Source organism: Chrysochloris asiatica, unplaced genomic scaffold (assembly GCF_000296735.1).
Source record: "Chrysochloris asiatica unplaced genomic scaffold, ChrAsi1.0 scaffold00013, whole genome shotgun sequence".
NCBI classification, from domain to species: domain Eukaryota; kingdom Metazoa; phylum Chordata; class Mammalia; order Afrosoricida; family Chrysochloridae; genus Chrysochloris; species Chrysochloris asiatica.
Genome location: NW_006408531.1, coordinates 22,929,647 through 22,954,879, shown reverse-complemented (window position 1 = coordinate 22,954,879; position 25,233 = coordinate 22,929,647). Strand labels below are relative to the sequence as shown.

Genomic DNA, 25,233 nt, shown 5'->3' with positions numbered 1-25,233 from the left:
GCCAGGAAACCAATTTTCCTACTGAATATGGCTTTTAATTTATCGTTGTTGACAAAAAAACTCAAGCCTAAATTTGATAAATAATTTTGACTTTTAATATTCTTTTATTGCTAAAGATCTCAGTTTTATGATATATATAATAGGAGAGAGATGAGAATTTTTGCTATAGTGAATGTTATTTTTTAGGTTTTTCTCAATTTCATTCTACACTAGTGGTTCTCAAAGTCTGGCCCCTGCACCAAAATATCAGCATAATTTGAAGAGTTTAGAAATACAAGTTCTTGGACCAATCCCATGCCTAATGAATCAGAAACTCTGGGAATGTGGCCCAACAACCGTGTTTAACAAGCACTCCATTTGATTCTGTTGAACACTTCAGCTTGAACACTACCCCTCTACACCATGTGAATGACTTCCAAATCTGCATCAGTTCCCAAATGCCTGCTGGTTATTACGATAAAGACAATCCAAACTCAATATAGAAAGAATCAACTTTATCATTTGATAAATCTGGTTTTCCTTTCCCCAAATTTCTTACACTAGTTAATGAGATTTGCCAAACTACTTAGCATATTAATTATCTATTGCTAACTGCAAGGTTGGCAGTTCAAATCTACCAGTTACTCTTTGGGAGACTAATAAGGCTGTCTACTTCTGTAAGTATTTACAGTCTCCAAAGCCCTGTATAGTGTCACTATGAGTCAGAATGAGTCCTGGTGTGGCACTCTAGGATCAATACTGACCTGAGTATTGATCCTAGAGTGACTGGACAATGAGTCCAGACTGACTCAATGACAGTGGAATTGATTTTATTGCTGTATAAGAAATGATTCCAACTTTAGCACCTTAAGATAGCAAATATTTATTATGTTGCACAGTTTCTGAGGGTCAGAATTTTGGTACTAGTTTAATTGGGTGGTTTTGGCTCAGGGTCTTTCATGTGTGTACATCAAGATGATGGTGCCAGTTGGAGCTCAGTCATTTGAACAATTTACTGAGCTATAGAATCAGTTTCTAAGCTGTTTTGATTGTGGTTGTGGCTGTTAAGTGCCCTCTCATTGGTTCCAACCCATAGTGACCCTGTATAGGGTTTCCAAGGAGTGGCTGGTGAGCTTGAACTTGTAGTCCTGAGCATTAACCCACAGTGCCACACCAGAACTCTAAGCTTTTTTGGTAAGAAGTGGCTATTAATATGAGGCTCTCATTTCCTCACATGGGCCTATCCATAGGACTGCTCACTGAACAGCACCAGACTTCTCCCAGAGCAAATATCCAAGAAAGAGGGCAACCAAGTCCTATCAAGTGACTTTATAACCTAATTTTGAAAGTCACATATCATCACTTCTGCTCTGTTCTACTGGCCAAGCATTGTCAGGCACAATGTGGAAGAAGACTACACAAAGGTGGGGCCTAGTGGGAGGTAGGGACCATCGGAGGCCATCTAGGATACAAGAAATAACAGGATATTTTCAACTTTCTTTACACTCAGTATCACATACAACCAGTAGCCAACACTTGTCAATTATACATTCAATATCTTCCATGTCTGTCTTCTTTATAGAACAAATACTATTGCCTTTATTTCTTGCCATCTTGTCTCCAACCTCCTTAGTATGGTATTTAAAGCCATTAATTACAATGCCCAGGCCCACTCTCCTGTTAATGATTATATGGCTACTCTAAATCTCTGTTGCTGACAGAGTTACTTTGCTCTTACTCTGTTCACCTGGAATATCCTCTTTCTACTTCAAAACCCAGCTCAGATTTTGTCTTGCCTGATACCAAAGTCAGAATGGATTATTCTCTTCTACAGTATTTTGGTAATAGCTGCAACATAACTATTTGCTACAACTAGTTGCAATTTGTTTAAGAGTCTATAGCTAACAAACAGATTTTAATTCTGCCAGGGTGAGGGGTTTAACGTAGTCATCTTTGTAATCATCAATATACTACAATACAATGTAAGCGGTTGTTGAATTAAAATACTTTTAATAGACTCCTGAATATTGGAGATGATCCACTCTATTCTCAACAACCTAAATGGAAACTTTTAAAAAATGTACTGTGTCAAGAGATATATAACAAAACCAATCATTTAAAGTGTACAATTCAGTAAAAATTGTTATACTTACAGTGTTGTGCAGCCTTCTGTCACCTACTTCCGAAAGTGTTTCCTACCCCAAAGAGAAACTCAGTCCCCCTAAATTAATAACTCTTTATTTCTGCCTCCTACCAAATCCCTTGTAATCACTAATAGACTTTTGCCTCTCTGCATTTGCTTATTCTAAATATACCATACAAGTAGAATCTCACAGGACTTATTCTTCTGATGTATTTCATGTAGGAAAAGGTTCTCAATGTTCATAGCATGCATCAGAACACCATTCTTCTTTGTTGTTTAACAATATTTCACATTTGATTTATCCATTCAACTGTTGATGGAATTAATAGAAGTTTTTTACATGACTTTGACATTATCATGATTATTCCTTTGAATAAACTGAATAATCACTGTAACAAAAAGAAATGGTCAGTGCTCAACCACTTCAAGAAGTAGCACGTGATCAATAACCAGTGGTACTGAAGGAAGACATACAGGCTGCACTGACAGTATTGGAAAACAACAAGGCTCCAGGAATTGACATAATACAGATTTAAATATTTCAACACACTGGTATGGAAATGGAGGTGCTCACTCATCTAGTCCAAGAAATTTAGAAGAGGAGGGAGGCGATGGTAAAGCACAGGGTAGGGGAGCAGACAGATCATAGTTTGGGTGTTGGGGAAAGCAATACACAACAAATAGGAAGGGGTGGAAGAACAAGGTAGACAGGGGAACACTGAGACAGGTTTGCATGGGCTAAATGGGAAAGAGGTAAATAATGATGCATGCTCAACCTTGGAACAAAAGGGCTCTGTGAGACAGGGAAGGAGGCATAGTCTGAAGAAGGGTAATAATTCTAAGATGCTTGACTATCTTATGAATATTTGTTTTCCTTGCCTACTATTGTAAAATAGACACTTGAGTGGGATAGAAAGGAATGTCATGAAACATGATTACAGAAAGCTTGTAAGCCCGTCTTCAGCCTATAACTGATAGGAATACATTAAAGGGGTTCTAGAACTTGCCCAGTGAAATAGGCCTCTTGCGGAGCCTTTGCAGTGTATAGGACCTTAGGTGGAATCCTGAGCCTCATCCAGAACCAGCTGAGGTAGGACATTCCCACTAGAAAGGACAAGCAGACCAGCCTGGAACAGCTAGAGTGACAGAACATACATCTTCAAAGAAAGATCATCAAGAAAAAAACAAAACAAAAATGGCAGTATGACTGGCTACTACAAGAATAAGCAAGCTGTTCACTGGAAAGCCATCAAGGCAAACAATCAAGTCCCTTCAGGTCAAACTCCCTCTAAGACTGAAACTCAAAGGGAACACATGAGCAGGCATGTAAGCTTGCTGGCAACTACATTGGTCTAGTGGTGAGTGGGAGAGGGGGAAAGGCAGCAATGAAGAAATGGGCTGAATTCAACCACATTCCATTGACTCCCGTTGACCTGAAGATGAGAGAGAGGACTGAGAGCTGGTGGCCAGGAGGCAGGCTTGCAGAATGTGCTCTTTGGTGGTTTAAATTATTATATATTCCTGATTTTTTCCCCTTTAATTAGAGCTAAAATGAATACAGAGAAATACTGTTAACTGATGGTACATGGAGGGGATTATAGTCATTGTAATGAAATAAAGTATATGGTTTGTTGAATGTAAAACTGATGATCTGCCCTGTAAACTTTCACTCAATCCACAATAAAAACTTTTAAAAAAAGAAATAAATTTTGAAGACAGCTACCTGGCAAATGATTGGAAGAGATACATATCTGTATCCATTCCAAACAGAAGTGACAAAATGGAATGTAGCTACCATAGAACAGTATTATTAATATCATATAAAAGTGTAAGTTTGTTGATGATAATTCAAGAAAGAAAGAAATGAACAAAGTGGATGTCAGGAAAGACTCTGAAGCTTGCTCTCCAGCGTAAAGATGCTAAAGCAAAGAGAAGAAATGAGGTGTAAAAAAACTGAGTGGAAAATTTCAAAGGGCAGCAAGAGAAGACAAAGTCCAGTATTATAATGAAATGTGAAAAGACTTGGAGTTACAAAACAAATGGGAAGAACACACTCAACATTTCTCATACTGAAAGAATTGAAGAAAAAATTCAAGCCTCAACTTGCAATATTTAAAAATTCTGTGGGCAAAATATTGAATGATGCAGAACACATCAAAAGAAAGGAGTAAATCCTTTCATATACAGTCAGTTGATCTTTGACAAAGAGCCAAACCCTATTAAATGGGGAAGAGAGAGTCTCTTCAACAAATGGTGCTTTCAAAACAGTAAATCTATAAAATAAATAAATAAATAAAAGAACGGGTATTCCAGAGCACTTAATTGTGTTCGTGAGTAACCTGTACATAGACCAAGAGCCAGTTGTTCGAACAGGACAAGTAGATACTGAATGTTTTAAAAACAGGAAAGTTGTGTGCCAGGGCTGTATACTTTCACCATACTTATTTAACCTGCATGCTGAGAGAGTAATCTGAGAAATTGGATTATATGAAGAAGAACATGGCATCAGGAGTGGAAGAAGACTCATTAACAACCTGTAATATGCAGATGATACAACCTTGCTTGCTGAAAAAGAGGATTTAAAATACTTACTGATGAAGATCAAAGAACACTGTGTTCAGTATGGATTCCACTTCAATGTAAAGAAACCAAAAATCCTAAAAAATAGAACAATTCACATCATGATAAATGGAGAAAAGATTGAAGTTGTCAAAGACTTCATTTTGCTTGCATCCACTATCATCATTCATGAAGCAGTGGTCAAGAAATCAAACAACATATTGCATTAGTCAAATCTGTGACAAAAGACCTTTTTAAAGTATTCATGAGCAAAGAAAACAGTTTGAGAATTAAGGTGGGGCTGACCCAAGTTATGCTATTTTAATTGCCGTATATGCATGTGAAAATTGGACAAGGAATAAGGAATACCGTAGAAGAACTGATGAATGTGAGTTATGGTGTTGGAGAAGAATAGTAAAAGTACCATGGATTTCCAGAAGAACAGTCAAATCAGATTTTGGAGAAGTACAGCCAGAACGCTCCTTACAAGCCAGGATGGTAAGATACGTCTCATACTTCAGACATGTTTTTAGGAGAGTTGATGCTGGAGAAGGCCATCATGCTTGGTAAAGTGGAGATTTAGTGAGAACGTGGAAGACCCCCAATAGGTCGACACAGTGCCAATAACAATGGAGTCAAGTGAGGTTGTGAGGATGGCACAGGACCGGGCAGTGTTTCATTCTGTTGTGCATAGTGTTGCTAAGAGCCAGAGCCAAGTTAACCACACCTAACAGCAACATTCCTCTGAAGAGTAATCCTTGCCTACAAAGTTTTAGTTGGAAAACCTACCTATCCTATTCAGGCTACATTTTCATTTGAAAGATTTTTCCCTAAGAACACAGGAACCAGTCTTCTATACAAGATACAAGCTAGAGATGTACATGAAGATAGAAGTGGTGGTGAGGATTTACTATTCAATCCTATAAACATGTTAAGTAAGTTTATGAGATCCCATAAAAGTCTTTTACAAGGTGGGAATACCTGATTTTATTTTTAGGGAAATTAACTGTGGAAGATTGATTCTTGCTGGCTGCATGATCGAATGTGCCAGATTGCAAAGCTGTTTGAACTGCAAGGTTGGCTGTTCAAGCTCACCAGCTGCTCCTCAGAAACCCTATACAGGGTTGCTATGGGTTGGAACCGACTTGACAACACTTAACAACAACAACAAGAACAAAGAGACCAGGAGACTATTATGAGGTAGCACAGGATTCAAACCAAGAGATGATGGTGATAAACTTGTCAATGGTGGTGGCAGAGGAGATGAAAGAGTTGCTTAAGGCCTGAATCGGCCAGTCTTACTGGTGATTGATTGTGAGAGAAGACAGATGAAGGTCTAGAAGGACTCTCAGGTAAAGGTTTTGCACCCATGAATTTTTACCCATGTGGCACCAGCCCATTTGGAAAGACACCTCAAAGCATTAGCTATTTAGAACATGGTACCAGTATCATTGTCACAGATAGAGGACAACTCATTGTATCGGGAGGCCACAGGAACTATCAGGTAATTACACTGACCTTTACATAAATAAATAGGCTCAAAATTACATTCTTATACCGACTGACTAAGGGGAAAGCTATTAGGCAGCCAGGGAAGAGCTCTCCATGGTTTTTATGAATTACCATGATTCATCTTTCTGGGGGAAGGATTTGACTAAGAATAATTTCCACCGCTCCTTAGGAGTTCCTAACTGATCACATTAGAGCAAGAAGAATATTCATAATAATAGAATCAAAGATCTGATTGAACATCTAAACACTTAAGTGTAAATTCTTGGTGCCTTATTACCAAGCATGTGATGTGATTTTGCTAAACTAACTTGCCTTTTCTGAGGTTAATATTAGAATGTCCTTTTCACCCATGAATTTAGGAATTAGAGAGACACAGAATATAGCCGCATATAAAGCAACATCTTTCTAATTAAACTCGGTCCATTTATACCAATTGAGACACAGCAAGATGCTTTATGTGCTCCTTCTGTGGTTTTGCATATTACACTGGAGAACTAGTGGGGGAATGCTCAATATAGTAGAAAATGTCTTGTATAGTTTTCTTAAAAAATTGAATTTGGGTGTCTTTAGAAAGAACAAGTATCTTACAGACCATTGTTGTTGCTGTTTTTAAGTGCTGTTGAGTTGGTTCAGACTCATAGTGATCCTGCATAGGGTTTGTGCCTTTGAACTGCCAACTTTTTGATTCAAACGGACCTTATGGTTCAGGGCTGTGTCCCACAGCACATCGTCACAAATCTTCTCTCTCTGTTTTTTTATCCACCCCATCTTTCTTCTGTTCTTGTCAATACATGACTCCTGGAATCCTTAGGTGGTTAAAACAGTGAAGTGGTTGGCTACAAACCAAAAGGGTGGTGGTTTGAATTCATTCAGAGGTGCCTGTAAAGAAAGATCTGGCCATCTCTCTCTGAAAGATCACAGCAAAACAAATGGGGTTACGGTAAGTTGAAATTGTTGACAACTGGTTTTACTGGTTCCTGGTGTGACATCGCAGGTTAAGTATTGGACTGCTAACTACAAGGTTGGCAGTTCAAACCACCTATGAAACCTTACACAGGGTCACTATGAGTCAGAACTGACTTGATGGCTCTTAACAACAACAAAGTTTGGATTTATGAAAAACCAACTGCCAGAAACTGAAATTAGTATCAGTGGAAGCAGCTGATGTAGATCACTGAGGCAACGTGAGAGGAGGCACAAACTTACACTTCTGCTGAGAAGTGTCTTCTTGCCCAAGGGATGGAGTGTCCCTTGACGCTCTTCATTCAATACTTCTTAAGATCAAGTCTGATCTTAGTTTACAGGCTTACAGGGCCTTGTATAATCTGGCTCCAGCCCAAACTTCCAGTGTCTTATCCTACCACTCACTGGCCCTCAAGTTCTCTGACCTCCAGCCACACACAGTCTCCTTGGCCAAGAATCAATAGCTGCAGATAGTGCCACCCAGTTTCTTCCTTCAGGTCTAGGCACTCATTTCCCCAGCGTCCAGGTTGTAGGCTACTCAGAGTTTACTCTTGAAATTGCCTTTAGCATGCTTGCCCAAGATCATGCCCCAACCTTGGGGAAGACTGGTTCTTCTGGGTTACACAGGCTTCACTTTGAGACAACACTAAAGAGTCATCACAGCTCCAGAGTCTCCTTCACTTCCTTATAGATGTTACTTCTGAGAAGATGCTCAGTAAACATCAAAATGCATCAAAATCTGCTTCTAGGGAACTCCACCTAAGACACAAGGTCTGCTCATGCCTGCCCTTAAGCTTTAGTTACTGCTCTTCCCTCACTCTGAAACTTACTTCAGCCATCCTTGCCTCAGTGGCTAACCACTTCCTTCAAATCTTAGTCGAGGATCATTTTTCCAGGAATGTCTTATCTGAAAGTCCAGGCTAATACAAGTTTGCTGTAACATGTTTACATAGAAACTAGATCCCTTCATGTAACTTACTTGCCACTATGCAGTCATAAAGAGCTCTTGTTGTAGGGTAGTGAGTTACAAGTTGGGTTGCTAATGGCAAGGTCAGCAGTTTGAATCTGCCAGCCACTCCACAGGAGAAAGATGAGGCTTTCTGCTCCCATAAAGATGTACAGCCTCGGAAGCCCTAAGTAGAGTTGCTATGAGTCAGAACCGACTACACGGCACATAACTGCCACCACCACCACCATACAGTTATTGATTTGAATCTTGGATTCGTGTCTGTCTCACTTCTGGATAGTTGCAAACATACAGCACCGACCTTCCTTCCCACAGCTCTCTCCACTTCTCATCTGGGTTTGATAATTCACTACAAAAGCCACACCAAACCCAGACAACATACTCACTTATGGGGCTTAATAGATTTATTATTTACAGGCTACAATGCAGGATCAGAAAATGTTCAGAGGACAGGTCTTTAAGTCAGAGCAGTCTCTCCTCAGCTATACCCAGAGGCAGGCCTCTCTCTGCTCGGGCAATGTTGCAAAGTTCTTTTAGAGCTGTTGATAAATGTTCACACAATATACAACTCCAATATAAACCTCAGCCTAAGGTACTCAGCTCTAGCTCTGTGGGTCTTCAAACTTAGCTCCTCTTGTTAAGTGCCTGGAGGTCCCCACTCTGCAAGTAAACCTCCTGCCCAAAGTCACTTGGCTTTACTTTCTTCCTGGGCTGGGGAGCTCATCACTCTGTCTGGTGCTCTGGCTCTGGCTCTGCTGCTGCTGCTCCTCTGATGTCACAGCTTTCTGTTCCTGGGTCGAGGAGGTTCATTGTGCAGTTATCTTGGGATCCAAACACACACTACACTCCTAGTTCTTCTTTGATGGTACTGAGATCCCTTAATTGCTGCTGAGATGGCTTTTTTTTTTTTTTTTTAAGTTTTTATTGTGAATTGAGTGATAGTTTACATGGGAGAACATCGGTTGTATACTCATCGTTTCATTGCAATGATTACAATCCCCTCCGTGCATTATCATTCAACAGTATTACAGTGTTTACTTATATTCCCTCTGTTGTTGTTGTTGTTGTTGTTTGACATACACAAATACACTCAGGAATATATAATCATTTAAGCAACCAAAGGGCACATTTTGCAATCCATCCTCATGGTTGCCAGCCCACAACCTTTCTCTTCCCATGAGTCTAGAGTCCTCAGCTGCTTTATCTCTCCATGTTCTCATCTCTGCCTCCATCTCTGGTGTTGCTGCTTCTCTGGATAGGGTCCCAATTCCAGTTGTGCTCTTCTCCCTTGATGGTCCTAGGGTCATCTCTTCCCAGATTGTAAGATTAACTACTCCCCCCTTTTTATTCGAAAACGTCTACCTTTACAGTTATGACAATTACAATCAGTCATGATAACAATTACTATTGAATCATAAGAATCTTATCCCCATCTCCTTTCACCAGACCTATATAGACAAGATGAAAAGGGGTCTGCCTTCCCCTTCACACTCTAAAATTAAGCTCCCTCTTGAAAACTTGTAAGCCAGTCACGTTGTGCCTTTATAAATTCTACCCTCCCCCTCATTTTAGGTAGCCAGTGTCTACGTTGGAGATGGCTTATTTTATACCCAGCAGGATGGCAAAATTGACCATAACAGGCTAACAACCAGCCCTGTTAGCAATCACTTGCAACTGAATCATACAATCTATCAGCATCTCCTCCACCTTTTCTTACCCAGACCCATCAGGGAAAGGTCGTTTGGTGGGAGTTTACAAAGAGTATGGCTAGAAGAGACATTAAATAATTCACTGCATTGTAGTAGTCGACTCCATGACAGCAGGAAACCTACCTGTTCTTGCTTACCGTTGGCACTCCAGCATAAAGCATGGGTTTGGACTCAAATCTGGAATCCAATTTATATAGATTTAAGTTTGTTAATGGATGAATGGCTTCTGTCATCAGATCCCTTTGTTTTTCAGAATCTTCTTCCTGATAGCATGACCCTATTCTCCAGTGATGCACTCCCCACCCCCTGTCAACTGAGTACTACTTATCACATGATTATGGGTTGTTGTTATGTGCCATCAAGTTTGTACTGACTCATAGCAACCCTATGTACAACGGAATGAAACACTGCCTGGTCCTGGGCCAACCTCACAATTGTTGCCACACTTGAGCGCGTTGATGCTGCCACTTTGCCAATCCATTTAGTTGGGGGTCTTCCTCTTTTTCTCTGACTCTCAACCTTACCAAACATGATATCCTTCTCCAGTGACTGGTCCCTCCTGACAATATGTCCAAAGTATTTGAGACGAGGTTTGGCCATCCTGGCCTCCAAGGAGCACTCTGGCTGCACTTCTTCCAACACAGATCTGTTTGATCTTTTGGAAGCCCATGGTACTTTCAACATTCTCCTCCAACACCATAACTCAAAAGCATCAATTCTTCTGTAGTCTTCCTTATTCACTGTGCAGCTTTCGCATGCATGTGAAGAATTGAAAATACCATTGTTTGGGTCAGGCGCACCTTAATCCTCAAGCTGACATTTTTGCCCTTCAACACTTTAAAAAAGATCTTATGCAAATTTGCTACAAGATTAAGAGTTACTTGTGTGATAAACTGTGATTGTTTTTACCAGGAGCCCAGTTATTGCATTTTTATTGATTATGTCAAATACCAATCTTGAGGCTGAAAACAAAGAGAAAATGTATCTCTTCATGATTGTACTTTTATAGGCAAAAATCCAACCCAACCCACGGCCACTAAATTGATACTGACTCAAAACCAAACCAACCTGATGTCCACCCTATAGGACAGAGTTGAAATGTCCCGTAGGGATTCCAACTCTGTCAATCAATCTTTATGGAAATAGATTGCCACATGTTTCTCCCATAGAGTGGCTGGGGAGTTTGAATTGTCAATCTTTTAGTTAGCAGCCCAGAATTTTAACCAATGAGCCACCAGGGCTCCGTACTTTTATGGTAGAAACTTCAAATGGTTATTGACAATACATAAGAAAATAACTCAGGATTAAAATTAGTATCAGTATTTAATTATGGTTTTTTTCAAGATTTTATAGTGAAATAGTGGGAAAATGATTTCTAAAATGCAGAGGGAAAAAGCTTCCTTTGCTTCTATTTTCTGAGGCTTTTGTTCTAGAAATTATTTTTAGTGTTGATAAATTATGCTAATTGATACAACTAAGCTAAAAGTAGTATAATTAGAACCAAAAGGATATATTTTACAAATAGTTTATGATTTTACCAGGCAAATATACATTTAGATTGATAGTTTAAATTTTTTTGTTGGTTTAATTCAGTCAAAAACTACCATAAAGTTCAAACTGGCCAAAAAGGAGACCTCAACCTCCAGCATGCTCTGAAGAAGAATGTCAAGGTCAAGCATAAGAAGGCAGGAGAGATACGGTTGCTGACTTGAAAAATTCTTAAGTCTAGTTATAAAGTCTGAGAAAGAGAAGCCAGCCCATGACAGCCAGGAGCTAGCCTGATGTTAAAATGTAGATCCTTCCTAGATGCTGGCCTGACACTCATATCTAATTTCATAGGATACCTACATAAATCAAAGTGACAATGACTTTGATGGATCAAACCAAAAACAAGACTATTTGCAAATGTTATCTATACCTAGATCAAAAACATTGTACTAAGGACAAAAACTAATAAATATCTCCTAGATTGCAAAGCCATTTGAACTGCAAGGTCGTGGTTCAAGCTCACCAGCTGCTCCTTGGAAACCTCTATGCAGGGTCGCTATGGGTTGGAATTGACTCGACGGTACTTAACAACAACAACAACCTAAGCAATGGAATTCTGGTGTGGCACTGTAGGATAAGCACTGGATTGCTAACTACAAGTTCAACAGTTCAAACCCACCAGCTGCTCGTTGGAAACCCTACATAACATTGTTATTAGTTGGGACCCATTAAACAGCACTTATTAACAGCAACAGCAATCCTAAACAATATGAGTGCTGCTTCGTAACTAATTACAGCTTTGTTGTTGTTGTTGTTAGGTGCCTTCAAGTTCATAGTGACACTCTGCACCACAGAATGAAATACCGTCTGTCCTGTACCATCCTCATAATTGTTGCAATTGAGCCCATTACTGCTACCACTGTGTCAATCCATCTATTGGGGATCTTCCTCTTTTTTAGTGACCTTCCGCCTTACATCCAGATGAGGTTATTAAAAATACCATGGTTTGGGTCGAGTGCACCTTAGCCCTCAAACTGACATCTTTGCATGTGGACATTTTAAAGAGGTCTTGTCCAACAGATTTCCCTAACGATAAACATCATTTGATTTCTTCACTGCTACTTCCACTGTTGATGGTTGACCCTATCAAAATGAAGTCTTTGACAACTTCAATCTTTTCTCTATTTATCTTGATGTTATTTATTAGCCCAGAGGTGAGGATTTTTATTTACTTTACAATGAGGTGCAACCCATACCAAAGGTTGTGGTCTTTTATCTTTATCAGTAAATATTTCAAGTCCTCTTTGCTTTCAGCAAGCAAAGTTGTATCATCTGCATATTGCAGGTTGTTAAATGAATCTTCCTCCAATCCTGATGCTACATTTTTCTTCATATAATCCAGTTTCTCGAATTATTTATTCAGCATACAGATTAACAAATACGATGAAAGAATACAATCCTGCCACACACCTTTTGTATTTTTAAACCATCAGTGGTTCCTTATTCTGTTTGAACAAATTTCTCTTGATCTATGTACTAGTTCCTCATGACCACAATTAAGTGTTCAAGAATACTCATTCTCTGCAATGTTGTCCATAGCTTGTCATGATGTAAACAATCAAAAGCCTTTGTGTATTCAATAAAGCACAAGTAAACATATTTCTGGTATTCTCTGCTTTCAGCCAAGTTCCATCTAATGTCAACAATGATATCCCTCATTCCACGTCTTCTGAATCTTGCTTGAGTCTCTGGCAGTTCCCTGTCAATGTATAGTTGCAGGCATTTTTGAATTATATTAATAAAATTTTACTTGCATGCTATACTAATGATATTGTCTGATGATTTCCACATTTCATTAGTACACCTTTCTTTGGAATGGGCACAAATATGGATCTCTTCCAATCAATTGGCCAGGTAGTCTTCTTCCAAATTTCCAGGCAGAGATGAGTGAGTGCCTCCAGTGCTGCATCAGATTTTTTAAAGATTTCAATTTGTATTCTATCAATTCTCGGAGCCTTGGTCTTTGTCAATGCCTTCTGTGTGCCTTGGACTTCTTCTTTCAGTATCATTGGCTCTTGATCATATGCTATCTTTTGAAATGTTTGAGCATCGATCATTTCATTTTGGTACAGTGACTGTGTTTTCCTTCTATCTTCTTTTGATGTTTGCTGAATGATTCAATATTTTGTCCATAGAATCTTGCAATATTTCAAGTTGAGGCTTGAATTTTTTCTTCAGTTCCAAATGCTGAGCATGTTCTTCCCTTTCAGTTTTCCAACTCTAGGTCTTTGGACATTTCATTATAACATTTGACTTTGTCTTCTCAAGCTAACCTTTGAAGTTTTCTATTCAGCTCTTTTACCTCCCCATTTTTTCCATTTGCTTTAGCATGTCTATACGGGAAAGCAAGTTTCAGAGTCTCTTCTGACATCCATTTTAGTCCTTTCCTACTTTCTTGTCTTCTTAATAACCTTTTATTTTCTTCTTGTATGATGCTCTTGATGTCATCTCTCAACTCCTCTGGTCTTTGGACATTAGTGTCTAATTCATCATATCTGTTCTTGAGATGATCTCTAAATTCAGGTAGGATATGTTAAAGGCTGTATTTTAGCTCTCATGCACTTATTTTAATTTTCTTCAGCTTTAGCCTGAATTTGCATATGAGCAATTGATAGTCTGCCCCTGGTCTTGTTTGGACTGATAATATGGAACTTTTCCACCATCTCTTTCCACAAATGTAGTCAGTTTGATTTCTGTGTATTCCATCTGGTGAGGAGGTCTGTGTGCATAGTCGTCTTTTATGTTGTTTAAAATTGCATTGAAGAAGTAATTGAATTTGCAAAATTCTGTAATGTAATCTCCAACATTGTTTTTATCATCAAGGCCATATTTTCCAACAACTCATCCTTCCTCTTTATTTCCAACATTTGCATTCCAATCAGGAGTAATTATCAATACATCCTGATTGCATGTTTGATCAATTTCAAACTGAAGAAGTTTTTGTTGTTGTTTTTAGGTGCCATCCAGTAGGTCCCCACTCATAGCGATCTTATGCACAGCTGAACGAAATACTGCCCGATCCTGGGCCAACCTCATTATTGTTGCCACGCTTGAACCCATTGATGCTGCCACTTTGCCAATCCATATCACTGGGGGTATTCCTCTTTTTTTCCTGACCCTCCACCTTACCAAATACGATATCCTTCTCCAGAGACTGGTTCCTCCTGACAATATGTCTGAAGTATGAGAGACGAAGTTTGTCCATACTGGCCACCAAGGAATACTCTGACTGTACTTCTAATACAGATCTGTTGGTTATTTTGGCAACTCAAGCATTTTCAATATTCTCCTCCAACACCATAACTCAAAAGCATCAATTCTTCTACTGTCTTCCTTATTCACTGTCCAGCTTTTGCATGCATATGAGGTTACTGAAAATACAATGGCTTGGGTCAGGTGAACCTTAGTTTTCAATCTGACATCTTTGATCGTCAACACCTTAAAAAGGTCTTGTGCAGCACATTTGCTTCATGCAATATATAGTTTGATTTCTTGACTGCTGCTTCCATGAATGTTGATAGTTGATCCAAGAAGAATAAAGTCCTTGACAACTTCAATCTTTTTTCCGTTAATAAGAATGTTGTTTATTGGTCCAGTGGTGAGGATTTTAATTTTCTTAACGTTGAGATACAATCCATAACAAAGGCTGTGCTCTTTGACCTTCATCAGTAAATGTTTTAAGTCCTCTTCACTTTCATAAAGAAAGCTTGTATCATTTGCCTATCACAGGTTGTTAACAAGTCTTCCTCCAATCCTGATGCCACATTTTTCTTCATACAACCCAGATTCTCAGGTTATTTGCTCAGCATACAGGTTGAATAAGTATGGTGAAAGAAGAAGTTGATAGAATTATTCAGTTTCATCATCACAAGCTTTAGAGTTGGTGCGTACATTTGAGCAATAGTTATATTAACTGGTATTCCTTGTAGGCATATGGATATTATCCTATCACAGACAGCATTATACTTCAAAAATGATCTTGAAATGATGATAAATGTGACACCATTCTTCTTTAATTTGTTATTCCCAGCAGAGTAAACCATGTGATTATTAGATTTTAAATAGCCAATACCAGTCCATTTCAGCTCACAAAAGCCCAGGACATCGATGTTTATGCATTCCAGTTCATTTCTGACAACCTCCAATTTCCCTAGATTCATACTTTTTACTCTCCTTGTTCAGAGTCAACCTAAGGGCCTTTTTCTGGACTATATCTGACAATATTCTTGTGCTCTTCATCATGTTTCAATATTCAATATTCTGGTGCTATCTGATAGGTTTCCTCTGCTGTTCATAAGGTTTTCAGTGACTAAGTATTCAGTAGTCCATCTCTCCTTCATCCTAGTCTGTCTTAGTCTGGAAGCTTAACTGAAATCTTTCTACCCTTGGTGGCCCTGGTGGTATTTAAAATACCAGTAGCATAACTTCCAGAATCACAGCAACATGCACAATATGACAAACTGGCAGAGAGTGGCAGATCATCTCTGTAGATGTGTAGATATTATCCTGTAGCAGACAGCCTTGTACCGCAAGATACATCTTGAAATGTTAATTTTGGCAATTAATTTGATGCTTTTCCACTTGAATTTTCCATTCCCAGCATAATAAACTGATTGATTGTTTGATTCAAAATGCCCAGTACCCATTCATATCAGCTCACTAATGCCTAGGTAGGATGTTGATATTTATGAGTTCCATTTTTGACAATTTCCAATTTTCATAGATTCATATTTCCTACTTTCCACGTTCTGATTATTTACGGATGTTACTGCTGTTTCTTCTCATTTTTGAGTTCTTCATTTCCTCTACTTTGATGAGGTCACTCTTCTCTGATCACATGCTGGGCGCCTCTCAACCTAGGGGCTCATCTTCTGACAGTGTATTAGACAATGTTGGTTTGAAACACAAGATTTCCTGTTCAAACCCACAAGTCACTCCTTACATACCCTATATTGGGTCACTATGAGTTGGGACCAACTCAAAGACACATAACAGCAACAACAATTACACAGAAATGGACCATCTATCCCTTTGTCATAGGAGTCCTAGTGTGGCACTGTAGGTTAATGCACTGGACTGCAAAATTGGTTTGACCTGCAAGGCTGGCAGTTCAAGCTCAGCAGCTGCTCCTTGGATACCCTATATAAGGTTGCTGTGGATTGGAACTGACTCGACAGAACCTAACAACAACAACAATATCCCTTTGTCATACTCTGTCTTTGTCCAGAAACTCTGCTGAAATCTGTCTATTTTGGGTGACCCTAATGGTATTTGAAATACCAGTAGCTTAGCTTCCAGCATCAAAGCAACACCAAGCTATCCCAATATGACAAACTGACAGCATGACACCGAACACAGTCCTGGTGTGCTATAGGATATGCACTGGACTGCTAACTGCAAGTGAAGATGTATATATCTTCACTCTTCAAGACAAACCTATAGTTCCATAGTGTAATAAACATTTGGGGGCAAAACAAATCACAAATTGTGTATCAAGTTTTCCCTGACTTATAGATATATATCTCTCCGATGGAAACTTATAAATGACAGAAAGTTAAGTAGGACTTTGTGGAAGTTGACAAATTGACCTTTCAAGTAGCATTATTCAAAAGCCTAGTTTTTGTGCCACTAGCAAGTGGGAGCAGAGCTAGCCCCTGAGGAATAGGTTGTCTCTGATCAGCTCTGAGCAGAGGCTCAGGTGTAGAAGTAACCAGATGAATGATGATGCATTTACCAAGCTCTGGATCATCCTGCTTTACTTATATGCCTGTACATAAACAGCCTGCTTTCTGCTCCATTATGGAATGGGTTATTCATATGTTTATAGTTCATCCATTTTAGTTTAGTGTTACATAGGCTTTCTTTTTTCCATCTTTACATTTATCTAAAAGCAGTGTCATCTAAATATAAGATTTAAGTCTTAATATGCTTCTCAGTATTTTTCAGAATTATCTAAGTGAAGCAATCTTATTAGTGTTTTAAAAAGAAGACGAAATCTGATGTACTCAGTAGTTGCAGAAGTGAGTATATGCCCATGTATCCTTTTTGTGATGATATATTTAATCTGGTGTGGCTCATAGGATAAGCACTAGACTTTTAACCACAAGGTTGGCAGTTCAAACTCACTGGTCATTTCTTGGAAACCCTATACAAGTTCACTATGAGTTGGAACACACTTGATGGCACTGGAAAACAACAACGACAAATTTAACCTGAGAACATCAGGGTGTTGCAGCAAAGGCATTTCAAACAAAATCAGAGAAACTCAAATTGGAAATAAACCATGTCTAACCAGATAGATGGGAGTCCTGGTGTGGCGCTGTGGGTTAATGCTCCAGACTGCAAAGCCGTTTGAACTGCAAGGTCGGCGGTTCAAGTTCACCAGCTGCTCCTCAGAAACCCTATACAGGGTTGCTATGGGTCGGAACCGACTCAATGACACTTAACAACAACAACAAACCAGATAGATACAGTGAGAATTGTGCTGCTCTAATGAAAATTGTTGTAACTTTTTGATTTTTTGTCTGTATTGTTCATAAGGACCAGTGGTGTGGTGCTGCAGGATAATGCACTGGATGACAACATTAAATAAGAGTATATATTAAGAGTAAATATAGTTTAGAGGTTAAGGGCACAGATTAATGAAGACTTGGTTTTGAAACCTTGCTCTATTGCTTGCCTATTACATGAACTCAAACAAGTTACTTGATCCCTTAAAGCCTGTTTCCTCATCAGTATACTTTTTTGTCTACACAATAAATTTCTTGTTTGATTAAATGGCAGGATTCCTGTAAAACATTTAGCTCAGATACTATCAAGTTGATTCTACCTGGTACATAGTAAGCATTATTATTACTATTGTAGTTGTGTTATTAGTAACCTATATTCAACCAAGTACAGAAATCTTCATACTAACATCAAAGAGTTTGAAGGCAAAAATTTTACTTTGTGGAAACACATTTGAAAATATATTTTAATATTAGTGTTGCACTCTCATAGAATATATTTTTATGGCCAACACTTAGTCAACAAACATTTATTATGCACTTGCTTAGGTATATATACCAGGCAGGGAGGAGGTGGAGAAGACTAATTTCATTTAGACACGTTTTAGATTCAGACATGCTCATAATTAGCGATTAAACATGGCTTATTTTCACTTATCAAAATTAAATGAGAATTCAGTTATCAATAGGAAAACCCTGAAACCCTCATGGTAGTGGTGATTTTGAAGCAAGGGAGAGAGCTTCTCAAATGAAGATGTGGATTGTGGGTCTGAAAGATTGGACGAACACTGGGTAGACAGAAGAATATAAACAAAGATACATGAATAATTTCTTTTATAAAAGTCAACACCAGGCTGGTCCCTGTGAATTGGAGGTTAAGGAAATCCCAACTGTTGGACTTTTCTGACATTTTATGCCCCTCTATAGTTCTTGATATCAATCACCACTCTTCCCTTGCCTCAAGTCCCAGGGTTCAGCAACATGCTGCAATGTCTCACAAAACTCACAATTGTTAAAAGAAGTGGCTTATAAAATTGTGGAGACTAGCAAGTCCCAAATCTGTAGTTCAGAGATCAGTCTGAAGCAATCTTCTCACTTACGCTATCTTAGGAGCTGAGGAACCCAAATCGGCAGGTCAGATGACCAGCTTTTGATGCACTAGGCTATTGGAACTGGTGAATCAGGTAAGGTGATGAGAAAAAAGTCCCATAAACAAGAATTCAGATGTAATGAGCCAGGTGCAAGATCCAGGGCCAGAGAGCAAGCTTTTCCAAAGAAGTCTTATTTAAGAGTCAGACAGTGCCCCCAAGGGAAACTAAGGGTGATGAATCAAGTCACACCCTCTATTAAGGGGGGGGCATTGGTTAATACTTAGATCCATTGTAACCTTTACTCCTCAGGCCCACCCTAATCTATGTTCCTTAACAACTCATTTCAAAATGGGTCCATAATCACAGGCATAGAGGGTAGATTTACAATATATCACAAAATGGAAAATTTGGCTCGAAGGGCCATAATAAGTAATTAACTACCCTGCAAAAGAGATGATGATTAAGATTGTTTGCCAACTTGGCTGGACCATGAGCCTCCGTATTTTTGCAGCTATGTAATGATGTTGGTTGGTATTTATAAAATGATGTCATTTGGCAGTTTTGTAATGATGTGATCATTTCCATGATATGATATTATGTGATCAGCAAATCAGGGAACTTTCATTGGGTGTGTGGACTGTGTCCAATATATATAGACATTATGGCAAAGCTTTCGTACTTGCTTTGGGTTCTGTATATGCTCATCATCCCTGATTTCCATTTCTTGGGATTCATCAGCCACTGCAGCTTGTGAGCCAGCAGCCTACTATCTGACTGGCTGATCTTGGATTTGTCAACCCTCTAGCTATGACAGTCAAGAGAAGTCTCTAGCCTGATACCTGGATTTGCCAACCTATACAACCATGTTAGCCATTTCCTTTAGATAAATCTCTCTTTACATATAAGGTGACTTCAAAAAGTTTATGGAATTAAAGATAACGGAAGTTTTCCATGAATATTTCGAAACCCTCTCAGATTCGCTTCACTGGTTTTGATTTTTTAGAGAACTTCACCTAAGACAAAAAAGAAAGATTTGGAAAGAAGCAGAGCATGTTGAAAGAACAGTACTAAGAAAGACGGGCATGTGGTATGTGATGAGTGGTGGAGGAACTTATAAAGCTTCCCTCAAGGAAGGTCTTACATGCTCTATTAGAAAGTTTCTATCTTAATCTGTACTCAAAGGAGAGGAATTTACATTTTCTGAAAAAGCAAATAAAATAATAGTATTGGTGCTTTAGAAAGTAAATCTGGTGTGAGTTGTTGTTACTGTTGTTATGAGGTGCTGTGCAGTTGGTATCGACTCATAGCGACCTTATGTACAACAGAACAAAACAATCCCAATCTCACAATCACTACCACATTGAGTCCACTGCTGCTGACACTGTGCTAGCCCATCTCATTGGGGGTCCTCCTCTTCTTTGCTGACCCTCCACTTTACCAAGTATGATGTCCTTCTCCAGGGACTAGCCTTGCCTGATAATATGTCCAAATTATGAAAGACAAAGTCTGGCCATCCTGGCTTCTAAGGAGCAGTCTGGCTGTACTTATTCCAACACAGATCTGTCTGTTCTTTTGGCAGTCCACGGCACTATTAATATTCTCCTCCAACACCATAGGAGTCCTGGTGTGGCACTGTGGGTTAATGCACTGGATTTTAAGGTCAGTTTGAACCTCAAGGTCAGCAGTTCAAACTCACCAGATGCTCCTTGGAAATCCTATACAGGGTCACTATGAGTCAGAACTGACTTGATGGCATGTAACAACAACAGCAAAAGCATAACTCAAAATGCATCAATTTTTCTATGGTCTCCTTTATTCATTGTCCAACTTTCACATGCATATGAGACTATTAAAAACACCATGACTTGGATCAGGTAAATCTTAATTCTCAAATGTATATCTTTGCTTTTGAAGACTGAATTGGTCTTATGCAGCAGATTTGCCTGCTGCAAATTGTCATTTGATTACTTGGCTGCTGCTTCCATGTGTGTTGATGATTGATCCAAGCAAAATGAAGTCTGTGACAACTTCAATCATTTCTCCATTTATCTTGATGTTATTTATTTGTCCAGTAGTAAAGATTTTTGTTTTCTTTATATTGAAATGCAACCCATACCAAAGGCTATAGTCTATGATCTTCATAATTAAATAGTTTGGTCCTCTATGCTTTCAGCAAGCAAGGTTGTATGAGCTGCATATTTCAGGTTTCTTAATGAGTCTCCCTGCAATCCTGATGTCATATTCTTCCTCATTTAATCCAGCTTCTTGAATTACTTGCTCAGCATACAGATTGAATAAGTATGGTGAAAGAATACAACCCCGGCACATACCTTTCCTAATTTTAAACCATTCAGTGTTCCCTAGTTCTGTTAGAATGACTGCATCTTGGTCTATGGACAGGTTCCTCAAGAGCACAATTAAGTGTTCCCGAATACTTATTCTCCACAATGTTGTCCATAGTTTGTCATGATCCACACAATTGAAAGACTTTAGTCAATAAAGTACAGGTAAACATCTTTCAGGTATTCTCTGCTGTCAGCCAAAATGAATTGGAAGAAGATAAAACTATTTCAGGCTACTTTAGATCTCAGTATTTTATTATATGCCATTTTTTGTATATATGCATAGAGGGAAAGTATAAAAAAAATGCACTGGTTGAAGTTTTCCTAAAATTATTTCACACTAGGAATCGTTGTTTTTTCTGAATCACTTTTTGTCCATCATGGATCTGTACTTTCTTCCTACTATCAAGGTGATGGTATAGAATACTCTAGCCCAGTCACTGAGCCACTGCTGAGGACTCAGCAGCCTCTCTCTGTAGCCCCCTGGGTTCCTGATGCTCTGTCCCCATTGTCCTCCTCCTGGCAACTTCTGCAGGTTGTGTCCTCAGAAGAGTGGTGTTGTGTGTCCGCTATCCAGAACCTTTTGGTCCCTTTGATGATGCAAGTAAGGGTAATGACCTACTTCCTGCTGGGACAAAAGATTCTATTCATGTAAGAATTCAACAGAGAAATGTGAGGAAGACTCTTACTACTGCCCAAGGGATTGCTGGTGATTATGATAAAAAGGAACTAGTGAGCGTATTTAGGAAGAAATTTGCCTGTAATGGTACAATAATTGATCATCCAGAATATGGAGAGATAATTTAGCTACAGTGTGACCAGCACAAGAACATATGCCAGTTCCTTGTAGAGATTGGACTGGCTAAGGACTACCAGCCAGTCATTGGTTTTACACACTTGTGGTTCACTGAAGCTTATGTGAATAGATTAGATAATTTTCCTCTGTCTCTTGTCACAAGTTTAAAACCTCACAGCTTGTATAATGTAACCATTTTTGGAATCACTTTTAACTTGGATTAGTATAACTCCTTCGTCCAATAAACTGAAAAGAACAAAAAAAAAAAAAAAGAGAGAGAGAGAGAGAGAGAGAGAGAGAATGCTCTGTTATGCCTGAAATTTCAAGTCACTGACATCCATTCTGTTAATATGGATGTTGATGCTTTCTTGATTGTAGCAAAGATAACAACAGAAGGTCTTCACACAATTGGGACTCACATATTCTTCTCAATGATCCTTAAGTCTTTTGTACCTGAATCATCTAGGATTCTAATTGTCTGGTCAGTCATGTGGAATAGCAATCAAGTTCATATCTACATATGCATGACACCTGCCAACAGTAATTGCTCAGCATGGTGGATTATAGGATGCTTTCTGATTTTTGAAGTGCTGAAAATGAAAATGGCACATCTTAAAATCAGTGAAATACAGTAATGTTTTTGAAATGTTGATGGGAAAGAGACTGAACTGATCTTTAAGTCTGATTGCATGTGAGGACGAGTGTAAAGAGAAATCCAAGAAGAGTTCTCAGATTAATTTACTTTAACTATATATTCACAAATAAGATTTTATTATTATTATTTGTCATCATTAAAAGTCTGAATTTTAAACAGATTCTTGAACTGGTGGCTCATAGCCATGAGCTCGTTCACCTTTAGCACCTGTCTCATCTCCAGTAGCTTTTCCAGAACTACTGCCTCACCATGAAGCTCCATGAGTTTTCCCAACTCAAACTTGGGCTTCTTCAGCATTTTTACTTTCCTAACAGACACATCATGGAAATGGTTAATAGACTGGCAAGCCTACTCTGTGTTCTTTCCAATGCTGTCTGGAATCAGTTTATTGACCACTTCTTTCAGGTCATTTGTCTGCACTTCTCAGGTCATGATTTCCATCATTTTCTTCTGGATTTGACGGATCTGTTGCTGCTGACCATAAGATGTCTTCCAAATCTGGTTGTTGCATTTTTTTGTAAAACCAACACATCACAGGCAAAGCAAATAACCATCTGTAGTTTTGACATCAACATGAGCTTCAATCATGTTCTGCCATTTTTTGACCAAGAGCACATTTTGTCATGTATAAGATCCATGCCATGGAAGTTGGTCAGGCATTTTTTGCCCTGAACATCCTCAGTAATTAGCTTGACTTTTCTAAATTCAACTTCATCATTCTGAAGATCAGCAAGGCTCACTTCAAGAATATGACCCTTGAGCCCATCCGATACAACTTTGGTTCCTTGAGTCCTTGTGAGTAGTATTTCCCCAATGTTTCTGCTATTGAACATAGCTGGTGCCTTCACATCACACCAATCTTTCTTAGAAAATGGATCAACCACTTTCTTCTTTGCTCCTTTTGTAAGATGCTTGTTCTTGCCAACCACCATGGTGCTGCTCAGAGAGCCAAAAGTCTTCAACAAATATTTTTTGTATATATTTATGTGTGAAGGAGCCCTGGTAGCAAAGGGGTTACAAATTGTTCAAATCTACCAGTTGCTCCATAGGAAAAAGATGATGCTTTTTGCTCCTGTTAGATTTACAATCTCAAAAACCACTTACAGGGTTACTATGAGTCAGAACCAACATCCACAGCACACAACCACCACCACTTTACTGTGGATTACTGGGAGAGAGACACACAATTAAGTATTGGTCATTGAACCTGATCAGTTTTCAGGTGGTGGTCTTCAGGGAAGATTTCCCAGAAGATGAACTATATAGTAAGTTTTGAAAGGTTATATATAATTAGGTAGGGAAACATGGAGAATATTTTCAGAAGCTCTAGGTTAACTTGCCAAAGACAATTACCCTAAAAACAACTCACTTAATGGCTAATTGGCCACAATGTCAATTCACTGGAAACATAAGCCAGGTCTAAGACTGTTTTATCTACATGTTTCATCAAAGAAGCAGAGGTACTGCTCAACATAAATATGAAGAATTGAGGCCAGCTCACCAAATGTACATATTAAATTTTGAGAATCTGAAAAGCACTCTGTATCTCATGGATGAAACACTTGAAATTACATTCTTCTGGCCTAGGCTTCTGAAAATCCATGAAAAGGTAACACCTGGAAAAGCTTCTTAACAGACAAGCAATTAACTGTAGTGTCACCAAGAGAGAGAACTAAAAACGGAGAATCAAAGATAACTAAGAAAGTGATGGGTTTAATTGTGGATATATTAAATATGAAGTGCCTGATGATGCATATAAAAGGGAACTTTAAAGGTTTATGGAAAAATTCTGTTGTATTTTAATTCCATTTTCCCAGAAACTTTTCGAAGCCCCCTTGTATAGATAGTGTAGATGGAAACTTCATGTTAACTACATTCTTTTAAATCTTTTGTCCTCTCTTTGTTTCATTTTCCTTTATTTCCTTTATCTTTTTCACTTTTTCTTCCTTCCATTTTCCATCTCTTATTTCCTTTCTTCCTTCAAATCTCGTTTTGTTTTTCTTTTTTCTTCTTGTCTTCCATTTTTAGAAGGAAAATAGCATTATTTGGTTATTGTAAATAATAATCATAATTCAGAAAATACAGAAACTATAGAGGAACACATCTTTCACCTAGCAGCACCTAGCTATAATTATGGCTATAGAATTACATAGTGTATATACACACACATATACGTGGTAATGATTGTTAAGAGAAAATGCTATCACATTTTATATTCTACTGTGTTACTTTTTTCACTTAACATATCATGAACATCTTTACAGAGAATTAACTGTTGCTCTTTGCTATCATTTTAATTAATCCAACAATTACTAGAGAATATCTTTGTGCTCAAAACAAGGGAAACATGCACAAAAAAGAGCAGTTGAAGCTTAACTCATGCAGTTGTTGTTGATACCAAACATGATATCCTTCTCAAGTGACTGGTCCCTCCTGACAATATGTCCAAAGTACGAGAGACAA

The 25,233-nt window shown here is 38.5% G+C and overlaps 1 pseudogene; it reads right to left on the bottom strand.

Annotated features, from left to right (window-relative positions):
• Positions 1 to 22,921: 22,921 nt before the first annotated feature.
• LOC102831542 lies at positions 22,922 to 23,702 on the bottom strand (annotated as a pseudogene).
• Between the last annotated feature and the right edge of the window lie 1,531 nt (positions 23,703 to 25,233).